The sequence below is a fragment of the Echinops telfairi genome, unplaced genomic scaffold (genome assembly GCF_000313985.2).
Source record: "Echinops telfairi isolate 266 unplaced genomic scaffold, ASM31398v2 ScPeMD7_12;HRSCAF=54, whole genome shotgun sequence".
NCBI lineage: Eukaryota > Metazoa > Chordata > Mammalia > Afrosoricida > Tenrecidae > Echinops > Echinops telfairi.
In genome coordinates, this window is record NW_022103909.1 from 5,531,961 (window position 1) to 5,543,966 (window position 12,006).

At 39.6% G+C, this 12,006-nt stretch overlaps 1 pseudogene; it reads left to right on the plus strand.

Annotated features, from left to right (window-relative positions):
• The first annotated feature begins 1,605 nt into the window (after positions 1-1,605).
• Positions 1,606-12,006, plus strand: part of LOC101660803 — a 17,708-nt pseudogene continuing 7,307 nt past the window's right edge.

Below are 12,006 nucleotides of genomic sequence, written 5' to 3' on the forward strand. Positions count from 1 at the left end.
GGCCTACAGATTGCTACAAGAGTATTGAGGAGTTCTTCCGATTCAGGTAAAATCTAGACTATCAGGCCCGTGTGAAAAAAGATGCACAAGTTTTAAAGTGTGACAAGATAGTTCAGGTAAGCATGTGGACCTTTTTAGCCAGGTAAAAGGGCTTGGAGAAGAGAGGCAACTGTATACCTTGTTGGATATTTGCCTTGTAGGATAGGTATGCTGTATGGTATTGTACTGTAATAGTGAACAAATTCTCCTGACTCTATTACATGTGTACCACTACCCACAGAAGTCTACCTAGAATATCACTTGGCAATAATTTTTAAAAGTCACTGTTAGTATGAAGGTACCCTGGTGGCCCTGTTGGGTAAGCATTCAGCTACTGACCACAAGGTTGGTGGTTCAAGCACCCAGGCTGCTCTGTGGTAGAAAGCTAAGGCTATCGCCTCCTGTTAGTATGTACAGCCTCAGAATCCCTATGTAGGTTCATCATAATTCAGAATCAACTCAGTGGCAGTGGGCAGTGGATTAGTATATGACTGTGTTTTACAGTTAAGTAGTGAGTCATGCCACCAAATGAAATGGAGGACATTTCTTTTAAACTCAAACAATATAAATCCACTCTTCAATCTAAGAATTCCTTGATGTTTAATTGTCCTCTTCCATACAATAATTTCTTACACTTTGCCTTGGCCCCTGTTCCGATTGTACACTTTTGTACACTTAATTACATGATTTCACACTTAATTTTATCATTATCAATAACTTTATAATTTCTCTCCCACACAGGCACACTCACACAATGTCAAGTGATCTCCTTTATACTTTTTAAGGAAAAATGAAAACAATCAGATGGTGAGATAGTTAAGGTTTATTGGGTCAACTTGGCTGATAAACACATATGAGGTTAATTGAAGGGTGGAGAGATAAAATGGCTCCATGAGCCCCACCTTTCGAGTTCTTGGGTCTCTTGTTGTCTAATGGTCAGACCAGGGGTCAACTGCCTTAGCCAGTTCTCTGCTTCAGCTGGCAAGGCTCAGTTCCTGCAAGACATCCCTGAGGAGAAGCCCCATGGACCTACCCTGATGTAGCCCTGGGTGCTGGAGCAGCTGAGGGGATACCTCTCCCAGAGCTGAGATGCTTACACACTCACTGATTCAGTTTCCTCCTGCAGTCGACATCATTGTGTGTGTTCTGTGAGATGGAGGAGACTTTGTGGTGTTGGACATATGGGCTAATGTTGGATTTATGGGCTTGGACAGCACTGGGTTGGGATGCTTTCTTAATGTACACTTACACTTTATATAAAACTCTCTCATATGCATATGATTTTCTGTGGATTTGTTTTCCTAATGTACCCAGACTAACACATATGGAAAATCTCTTATTTTCTTGAACCTGATTCAGCATGTATGACTTTTCCAACTAGAATAGATAATTATCCAAGCTAGATCATGGCCTTTTGATCCAGCTTTAATCCTCTCCATTTGTCAAATGCTTAACTCCTGAAGTATTCTGCTTCCTCTCTCCCTCACTCCCTTACTTTCTCACACTCTAGCTCTCTTCTTAATCAAATCACTCTTATTGCCATCAGTATAATCTAGTTTTTAAAAAATGATAGTAAAAGTTAGCAATATAGTTGACTTAGAGTCATATGTTGATCAAGAAGTCAAGTTTTACATATCTGGGGATTGGTTTGGGGACAGTATTGGAAAGATATTTCTGGTAAGCATTCTCACCTGTAATCCAGAGATAACGCTTCACTACATTTTAATGATTGCTCTCAGTGAGTTCATTCTGTCGACTGACCACTACATCCAGGCTATCCTATTTGTGCTGTGTCTTCTCATTTACCTATTCACTCTAAAGGGCACTTCTTAATGCTGCTAGTGACCAGGGTTGATTCTCACCTCCACACACCCATGTACTTCTTTTGGAGATAGCTGTCCTTCCTGGACCTCTGCCACTCCTCTGTCACAGTCCCCAAGATGCTGGAGAATCTACTTTCTGAAAGAAAAACCATCTTTGTAGAGAGCTGCCTGGCTCAGGCCTTCTTTGTGTTTGCCACAGGGGGCACTGAAGCCTGTCTGTTGGCAGTGATGGCCTATGATCGCTACGTGGCCATCAGCTCTCCTTTGCTCTATGGCCAGGTGATGAGCAGCCAGCTATGTGTCAAGCTGGTATGGGGCTGCTGGGGCCTGGCCTTTGTTGATGCTCTCATCAATATTCTCCTGGCTGCCAATCTAGATTTTTGTGAGGACGAACTATACCCCACTTCAGCTGCGAGCTGTCTTCTCTCTTCCCGCTGTCTTGCTCTGACACCTCCATCAACTTCACCACCCTGCTCTGCTCCGCGGTCTTGCATTTCTTTGGAACATTTATTATGATTATTTTCTCATTTACATGCCTTGTCTCCACCGTCATGAGCATCAGCTCCACCTCCAGCAGAAGTCAGGCTTTCCCTTCCCATCTCCCGACTGTGATCTTTTTCTATGGCTCAGATTTTATCAGATATCTCACGCCAACCTCAGGTTCTCTTCAGGAGATGATTTTTTTTCCTTGCAATACAGTGTAATAATGCCAATGCTAAATCCCCTCATCTATCGCCTCCAGAACAATGTGTTAAGACAGCTGTGGATAGAATGTTCAGAAAATATTGTTATTCTCTCAAATAGCAGACACAAATCATGAATAAAGGGAAACAAAATTGTTCTAATCAAACGATCAGCTAACTGGCCTTTAAAGAGAATTTTCTGGTTAACTCTGATGCCAGGTGACACAGGGTACTTGGTGATATTTACTACCTTGAAAATGTTTCCTAGAGGACAAAAATTCTTTATTTTTTTCAAATAAATCATTTTATTGGAGGCTCTTTCAGCTCTTATAACAATCCATACATCAATTGTATAAAGCACATTTGTACATATGTTGCTACCATCATTTTCTAAACATTTTTTTTTCTACTTGAGCCCTGGTATTGGCTCCTCTTTTCCCCCTCCCTCCCCCACCCTTCCACCCTTGTGGTCCCTTGATAAAGTATAAATTATTATTATTTCCATATCTTACACCATCCGCTATCTCCCTTCATCCATTTCTCTGTTCATCCCCTTGTTGGGGTGGTGTGGGGCAGTTATACATTAATCATTGAGATTGGCTCCCCTTTTCTTCCCCCTTTCCCCCCACCTTCCTCTACCCTCATGGTATCACTACTACCATTATTGTTCCTGAGAGATTGATCTGTCCTGGATTTCATGTGTCAAGAGCTCTTATCTGTGCCAGTGTACATGTTCTAGTCTCGCTGGATTTGTAAGGTAGGACTGGGATCATGATAATGAGGGGTGGAGGGAAACTAATATTAAAGAACTAGAAGAATGTTGTGTGTTTCTTCAGTGCTATACTACACCCTGGTTGGCTCATCCCTTCCTTGTGACCTTTCTGTGAGGGGTTGCCCATTGGGCTTTGGGTCTCCATTTTGACATATTGTTGTAAGGAGCCCTGCTGGTGTACTGGTTAACCAGTTGTCTTCCTGCCAAAAGATTGCTGGATCAAACCCACCCAGTAGCCCTGCAGGAGAAACACCTAGTAATCTGTTCTTGAAAACACTATGGGGCCATCACGTAGGGTTGTTATGAATGACAAATCAACATGATGGCGCTCAACAACAACTGATCATATTTTTAAAAGATAGTAATAGCAGTAAATGTGTTACATTTCTTAACTCATGCCAAGAACAACGCTAAGGATCTTTGCTATGCAGAATGGCCTCCCACAGATGTCCTCTTCTCTGGAACCCGTGATACATGAAGACAATCAAGGTTGTGAACTTTAAGATTAAAAAAAAATTCCCATGAACTGTCATGAGCTTAATCTGATCACATGAAACTTTGAAAATAAAGGCACTTCCCCCCCTGGAAGCAGGACGAATGGTGCAGAAGGTGAGATCAGAGAGATGCTCACCAGGAGAACTTTAGAGTCAAAGATTCCTATGAAATGCATGGTCATCGTTATGGTCGCTGCATAAAGCTAATACTTACTTTAGTGTCAAGAGTGGGATGCTGCTGTTGCAAATAGCTAAAAATGTGGATGTGACTTTGGAATCAGGAGGTGGGTGGGGGGTGGAAAATTTGAGGAACATAATAGAAAAAGTCTAGAGTGCCACAAAGAGTCTGTTAGCAGAAATCTGGACATTCAAGACATTGGCAGTAAAGACTCAAAAGGAAGTTAGAGACATTAGAAGCTGGAGGAAAGACTTGTTCTATATAGTCCAGGAACTTAGTGGATTGTGAACTGCATTTATATGGAAAGTGGGACCCATAAGGGATGAATTTGGGGATGTCGATGAGAAGAGTTTCAAGCAAAGTATTAAAAGTATGACCTGGTGTCTCCTTGCTGCTTATAGTAAAATTCAAAAGAAAAGAGAAAAATTAAGGGAAAATCTCTTACACCTAAAAGGACCAAGATTTGATTTGTGGTTTATACCCAGAAGTCCACTCATAGCTAATTTAGATGATGAAATTCTGGTCTTTGAGTTGACATGTGAAGGGATTCTATCTTTGGGATCTTAAAAAGAGGTGAATCTATTTTGCATGTGGATTGACTTGAATCTTTAGACATGAGAGGGCAGACTGTGGTAGGCAGAATACCTCCACAAAAATGTCCTTACCCTAATCTCTGGCACCTGTGAATATTTTAGATTATATGAAAGATAAAAAGCATTAGGTAAATGTATTGAAAATTATAGACCTTAAAACAGGAAGATTATCCTAGCTTATATCCCAGGGCTTGGATTTCAACCTTGTGATATATGGAGCAGAGAGCCAGTTGATCATACCCAGACTTCTGAACTAAAGTTCAGATATAAAGATAATAAACCCATGTTGTTCTGAGTCACTAAATTTGTGGTAATCTGTATGATAAAAACAATAATTTATGCAGTAATATTATCTTACTTAATCATATCAACAAATATGCTATGTAAGTTTTACTGTTGGCTTCCCTTTGCTGATTAGGAAATGGTGCATATGATGATTTTATTATATGCGTGTCCAGCGGTTCAAAGCAAGGGATTAATGTAGCTGGAATTTAACTCAGGTGACATGAATCCAGAGTCTGTGATTTTTATCACTGAATTTCTCCCTTCCTTAAATCTAGAAGACTCCTGTGACTCAAGACTTTTGATTCGGTTGCTTACAAACAAAGTGTAAGTTCTATCAGTGCTTCTAGACTAAGAGACTTGATTTAGGAGGTCCTAACCAAAAAGCCTGACAGTTCCTGAGCACATGTGGAAATTGTTATTGCTATTGATTTGTTGAAGAAATACACAACATTTGTCATGGAATATTTATATTCTGCATTAAACTGGTTTTATTTCTGTTATTTAGCTTTTCTCCTTATCCTGAATTTCCTATTGAGAAAAGGCTTTAGAAGTCTTTTTGTTTTGTTTTGTTTTTTGTTTTTTTCTTTCTTCTTTTTTTTAAAAATCATTTTATTAGGGGCTCATACAATTCTTATCACAATCCATACATACATCAATTGTGTAAAGCGCATTTGTACATTCATTGCCCTCATCATTCTCAAAACATTTCCTCTCCACTTAAACCCCCGGCATTAGGTCCTCATTTTTCCCCTCCCTCCCCGCTCCCCCCTCCCTTATGAACCCATGATAATTTATAAATTGTTATTTTGTCATATCTTGCTCTGGCCGACATCTTCCTTCACCCACTTTTTGGTTGTCCGTCCTCCAGGGAGGAGGTCACATATAGTTCCTTGTAATTGGTTCCCTCTTTCCTACCCACTCTCCCTCTACCCTCCCTGTTTCGCCACTCACACCACTGGTCCTGTAGGGATCTAGTTCTCTCTCTCCCCTCACCTTCCCCCTACCCTCATGGTATCACTTCTTCCATTATTGTTCCTGAGGGTTATAGATTTTATAACAATCCATGTATCAATTGTATCAAGCACATGTACATACGTTGCTATCATCATTTTCAAAACATTTTATTTCTCCTTGAACCCTTGGTATCAGTTCCTCTTTTGGAACTCCCTCCCTGACCCTCCTACTCTTGTTACCCCTTGATAAATGATAAATTATTATTGTTTTCATATCTTACACTGACCGCTATCTCCCTTCATCCATGTTGGGGGGTGAGGAGGTGTTGCATGTCGATCATTGCAATTGGTTCCCCCTTTAGCCCCTTTCCATCCCCATTTTCCCCTACCCTCCTGCTATCACTACTCCTATTACTGTTCCTGAGGGGTTTATCTGTCCTGGATTCCATGTGTTGAGAGCTCTTATCTGTACTAGTGTACATGCTCTGGTCTAGCCAGATTTGTAAGTTAGAACTCAGGTCATGATAGTGGTGGTGTGTGTGTGTGTGGGGGCGGGGAACATTATAGAACTAGAGGAATGTTGTGTGTTTTGTTGGTGCTATACTGCACCTGGGCTGACTCGTCCCTTTCTTGTATCTTACTCTGAGGGGATGTCCAATTTTCTGCAGATGGGCTTTGGGTCTCCACTCTGACCACCCTCATTCACATTGATATGATTGTGACTGTAGCTCTTTTTTATTTTTGTCTTCAGCTGTGTGGCAGCACTTTCTGGGTCCTTAACTGTGACTATAACTCTTTATGGCAGTAAAAGCCCCACCTTTTTCTTGAGGAGTGGCTGGTGGTTTCCAACTAGTGACCTTGTGCATAGCAGCCCAACTCGTAATCACTATGCCACCAGGGCTCTCCTGCAATGAAATAGCATCATCATACTGATAGATTCAACTCCATATTTTAGGATCTTAGGATTTCTGCTTCTGAAGAAGTTATATGAAGTCTAACCTAAGACGTTGTTCACCATGCAAATTCACAGATATATTCTATATGTCCTTGTATTAACTTTATAATTTTAGCTTTGACGTTAGGTCTTGAGTAATTTCCCTTCTATCATTATCTTCTTGAGTATCTTAAACAAGGAGGGTGTTGCGTGTTGTTGAGTGTTTTTTCTTCATCTATCAATATTATTATGTGGTTCTTACCCTTTTTTCTTGCCAATGTGGTGAATAACATTGATGGACTTTTGGATGTTGAACCATCCCTCTAGCCCTGTAATGACTCCCACTTGGTCATGATGAATTATTCATTTTGTACACTTTTATATTCTATTGGCAAATCTTTTGTTAAGGAATTTTACATCAACAGTCATTAGAGATTTCAGTCTATAAATATCAATTCTTGTGGGATCTTTGCCTGCTTTAGGTACCAGTGTTATGCTAGCTTCATAGAAAGAGTTTGGGAGTTTGCCATACTTTCTATGATCTGGAAGAGTTTGTGTAGGATTAGTGTCAGTTCTTCCCTGAATGCTTGGTAGAATTCTCCTGTGAAGCCATCTGGCCCAGGCAATTTTTTATTGATAATCCCTTCATAACCTTGACTATTTCTTCTGTTGTTATGGGTCTCTTGAGGTTCTTGACATCCATCTGGGCTAATCTAGGAAGGGATTGTTTTGTCAAATATTTGTCCATGTCTTCCAAGTAGTTTAATTCATTAGAGTACAGACTTTCATAGTACTGTGTGATTAGCCTTTTAATTTTATTGTGGTCCATTGTAATTTCCCTGCATTTGGCATCATTGCATGTGTTTCATGAGTCTGAAGAAGACTTTATAGATTGTATCCGATTTATGGGCTAATATCAGACTTATGGACTTGATCTGGACTGGGCTAGGATATTTTCTCAATATTCAACTGCTCTTGTATATAAAGCTCTTTCTTATACACATATGAGTGTCTATGAATTTGTTTCTCTAGTCAACCCCGGCTAACACAACACCAGATTATGTAACTACCACAGACCACCCCTTGTCAACTTGATACTTTCACACAACTCTTTAGTCAAACATAATTAATAATAATGATAATAATAATAACATCATATCTGTACCTAACAGGATAAAACTAAAAAGCATACAATTCAATATGTGCCAAAGCCTCATTTAACCACAATATTCTATAAGTGAATAGCACAAAATATTCTATGCCTAACAATTTCAGTCAAGTAACACCTTCACCTTAATCCTATGACTCCAATCCCCGACCTATGAACGTTTGTAAGCTAGCCACTTCATGCCTTTATCTGCTCAATCTTGGGTATCCAATTTCTATACTGCCCACTTAGTCTTTGATGTGAAAAAACTTCATTCCAGTTTGAGCTTTGTGAAGTCTGCATCCAAAAGTAAAGTCAAATCAGGAGAGACAGTCCAAAAAGTCAGCTGCAATATGCAGTTTAAAGGCTGAAAGATCTTCTCTTCATCTGATCAGCTCAATGTGGGCTGCCTCACTTAGCCTCACCAGGGTGCTCATTGTCACCTTGCCTTTAGCCCATAGACCCATCACAAATTCTCAACAACCCCAGACCCCTTGGACTTCATGCAAAAGGCTCAGAGTCCACACAACTCTATGAACTTAAAACCAGCCAACCTGCTATTGCCTTCTCCTCTAGTTCCTGTAAACCAGGTCCATGGGTGTCAGTGGCTAGTTTCAACCCATCTCTTTAATGCTGCATTTCTCCCACTTCCACTCAAAAAGTGGATCCAGGTGGTCACCTAGCAAGCATTTCAGCCTGCCCCTTTAACGTTCAGTACTAAGCAGGAGTTTCCTTCATGGTTCCAAATTTTTTCTAGCTTCTGACAAAAACAACTAGTTCAAAATTCAAAAATCCAATGAGTTCCTTTTTTTTTCCTCTTCAATCTGTCAACAGCCTCCTAGGCAAGTCTCTTAACTTTTGAATGTCCTGAGCACTCAAGACACTGGGTGTGGCTTAACTTTTCAGAGTCTTCTTGGCCGATGTGTCCTAAACCCAATTAATGATCCAATTTTAATGGCTGGAGACACGTGGGCTTAAAAGTTCTCTATTTTCATACTTCCCAATAATCATTTCTATCAATCATTATATGAATAGCAATAAGCAAGGGAAATCAGTATAAACAAAGTAGAATCAGATCCTACATTCAATTCATAAAACAGTCAAGTTCAATCCTTATCTAACTCATCTTATCCTTACCTAAAAGATTTTATTGATACAAAATGTGGCCCAAAGCCTCTGATTGAATAAAACCAGACCCAGGCTTTCTGTCAGCCATTTTGACCTTCTATCAGCCATGTACACTAAGCATCATGGTTTCTGAGAAATTCAAATGGCGGTTTTGCCATCCGAGCTCAAGATTCACATTTATCACAATAATTTTCACCATTTCAGACAGGATTAATTAAAGACAATTTCTAGGAAACAAAACTTAAAATTCCCACATTCTTTGCAGAAAACAACCAGTAAATTGCATGGCCATATCTGACCTCTGGGTAGCCAAAGAAGAAAAATCTACCATGAGGCAGAGGTCAAACAAGCATCCACTCCCAAGCTTTATGATTTGTTTCTGTAGTACCTCACTCTCGGTTCCATAATGTGTTAGTCTGGGTTGACTAGAGAAACAAATTCATATATTCTCATATATGTATAAGAAAGAGCATTATAAAAACATAATTGTACATTAAGAAAATATCTCAGCCCAGTCCAGATCAAATCCATAAGTCCAATATTAGCCCACATGCCTGATATCAATCTATAAATTCCTCTTTAGAGTTATGCAAAACATATAATGACTCAGAATGCAGGAAGATCACAGACCAGTGGATGGAAAGTCTTGTGGATCCAGTGGCAGTGGAAGCATCTCAGCACTTCATGGGGTCCCCACATGGCTCCTCCAGCTCCAGGGCTCTGGCTCCCTCGGTGTGTCTGCATGAGTCTTGTCAACAGGAATGTATCACAAAGAGACAAGCAAAGAGTCTATGTTTGTAGCCTTCAGTGAGCTATATATCACCATGGTGCCTCCAAATGAGGTCATCAAGCTGATTGACAGGCTAGACTCCACCCCTTCGCAAGTTGACACCAGATTATGTAACTACCACATGTGCTGAGGAAAGTAGATGGTGCCCAGCTGTCAATTGGAATAGTGTCTGGGGTCTTTAAGGCTTTTATTCAAACAAGCAGCCATCTAATCAAGTCAACTAAGTTCCCAAAGGAGAAGCACACCAGCTTGTATGATCCAATGATGACAATTACAAAATTGAATATAGACCTGACCTCCATTTGTTCTGGGTGCAAGTATCTCTTACTTGTTCCTTGACAGAAATTTCTTCCCTGCCTTTTTGAATGTTGATGGGAGTCTTTTCTTTCTTATTCATTTGTATTTTGGTCTTTATATTATTATTTTATCCTTATCACCTTATTTCGAGTTTGTTTTTTATTGTTTCTGTTGGGTTTCCAGTTTGTAATGCACAAGAGGAGTGGGTGAATATTGATAATAAACTGATACAAGGGTTGATAGGGGACGCAGGGGTGGGTAATAGGGAGGTAAAGGGGATTTCAGGAATAAAAAACAAAGGCAGGAAGGGGGAGGGGGCACTAGAACTGACTGAGATTGCACAACTAATTTTAAGGCAATTTAACCATTGGGGGGTGTTCTAAAATTGATATGGTAATGATTACACAATTTTCCTTGATATGAATGAACTATTGAATTGTATAGTATGTAAATTATGTGTCAATAAGACTGTTATTAAGATATAAATATATATATGTATATATATGGATTACAGTCTCAGAAACTCCTAGGGACAGTTATATCCTGTCCTGTAGGGTCGTTATGAGTTGGCATCAAATCAATGGTTGTGAGTTCTTTTTAGTTTAATGTAGGGTATCATGGTCAAAGATAATGGGAAAGATGTCAGAATGGAAGGTATTTGAAATATTTAAAATTGACAAAACATTAAATCTAGAATGTGCAAGGAACTCCTTCAAAACCACAGGGGGCTGGGAGATCAGTAACAAAACAAGGAAAAGATATGGAGAAATAATGGATAGAAAAGATAAATCTATATAGATATAGATGTTCAAACTTATTAGTTATTAAGCAAATGTAAATTAAAATAGAAACAGCAAAGAGACTCATTTCACCCATGAAAACCACCAACTATTAGGTACGTATGGGTGTTTAGCCATAGGGACCCCGTAAGTACATGTGTTAATAGGGAAACAAGTGCAACCACTGCACTTATCAAATTACATCATAGTTCATTAGGCTCCTAATTTATGAGAAATTTTCATATAGTTTCCTAAGGGAATGTGTATGATTATTTACTGTAAACTTATTCTTTGTATGGGGGTTATAAACAATCTAGATGGGTTAGATGTGGTTTGGAAGGTGAAGACGAAGTTGTTAATGGACAAGATCCAAAAATACAGGGACTCGAGCAAAGTAAAATTTTGTTTTGCTCTTACATGAGAGAAAAGTGGCCGGTAAGAATGAAAATCCCAAATTTCTTCAATATTCTTATTTGTGATCTCCCATGAGTTTTTTCACTCAACTACCATGCCACCCTCTTACAGGGCAAAGACAGATTAGTTACTCTCTAGTATGTATCCTTACCTTCTACCTCTCAGTAATAGAATTTTCCCATGTTTTAGGAATGAAAATGTTCATATAATGTAGAGAGAGTACATTTCAAAAGCTCATGTTGTCTAAGCCAGGTAACAGCAAATGAGCCGATCAGCTTTGAAGCTGCATGATGAGCACAGAGGGGTTCTTATACTGTTGCTTACACTTATGTGAATGTTTGAATGGTTTCTTGGATGGCAAAATCAAGTTAGCAGGCAGCCAGGAATGCAAAGGCTGTTGGTTAGAACCCACCTATAGGTGTCTCAGAAAATCTGCTTCAGAAAGGTCACAGCTATGAAAAACCTTTGACTGTGGTTTTACTCTATAAGAGCGGCAAGGTCCCCAGGGAATGCTGAAGGTGGACTTTGGGGCCAGGGCATGGTGCTCCAACAGACTGGACTGGAAAACACTCCTAAAGGCCAATGATCCTTGAACTAATTACAAGTTTTTCTTTCTTGTCGTGTTTTAATTTGTTCTTTTTCAGTGGTTTGTTATTGTTGTTTTGTTGTATATTGTTGCTTGGTTTTGCTCTGTCTT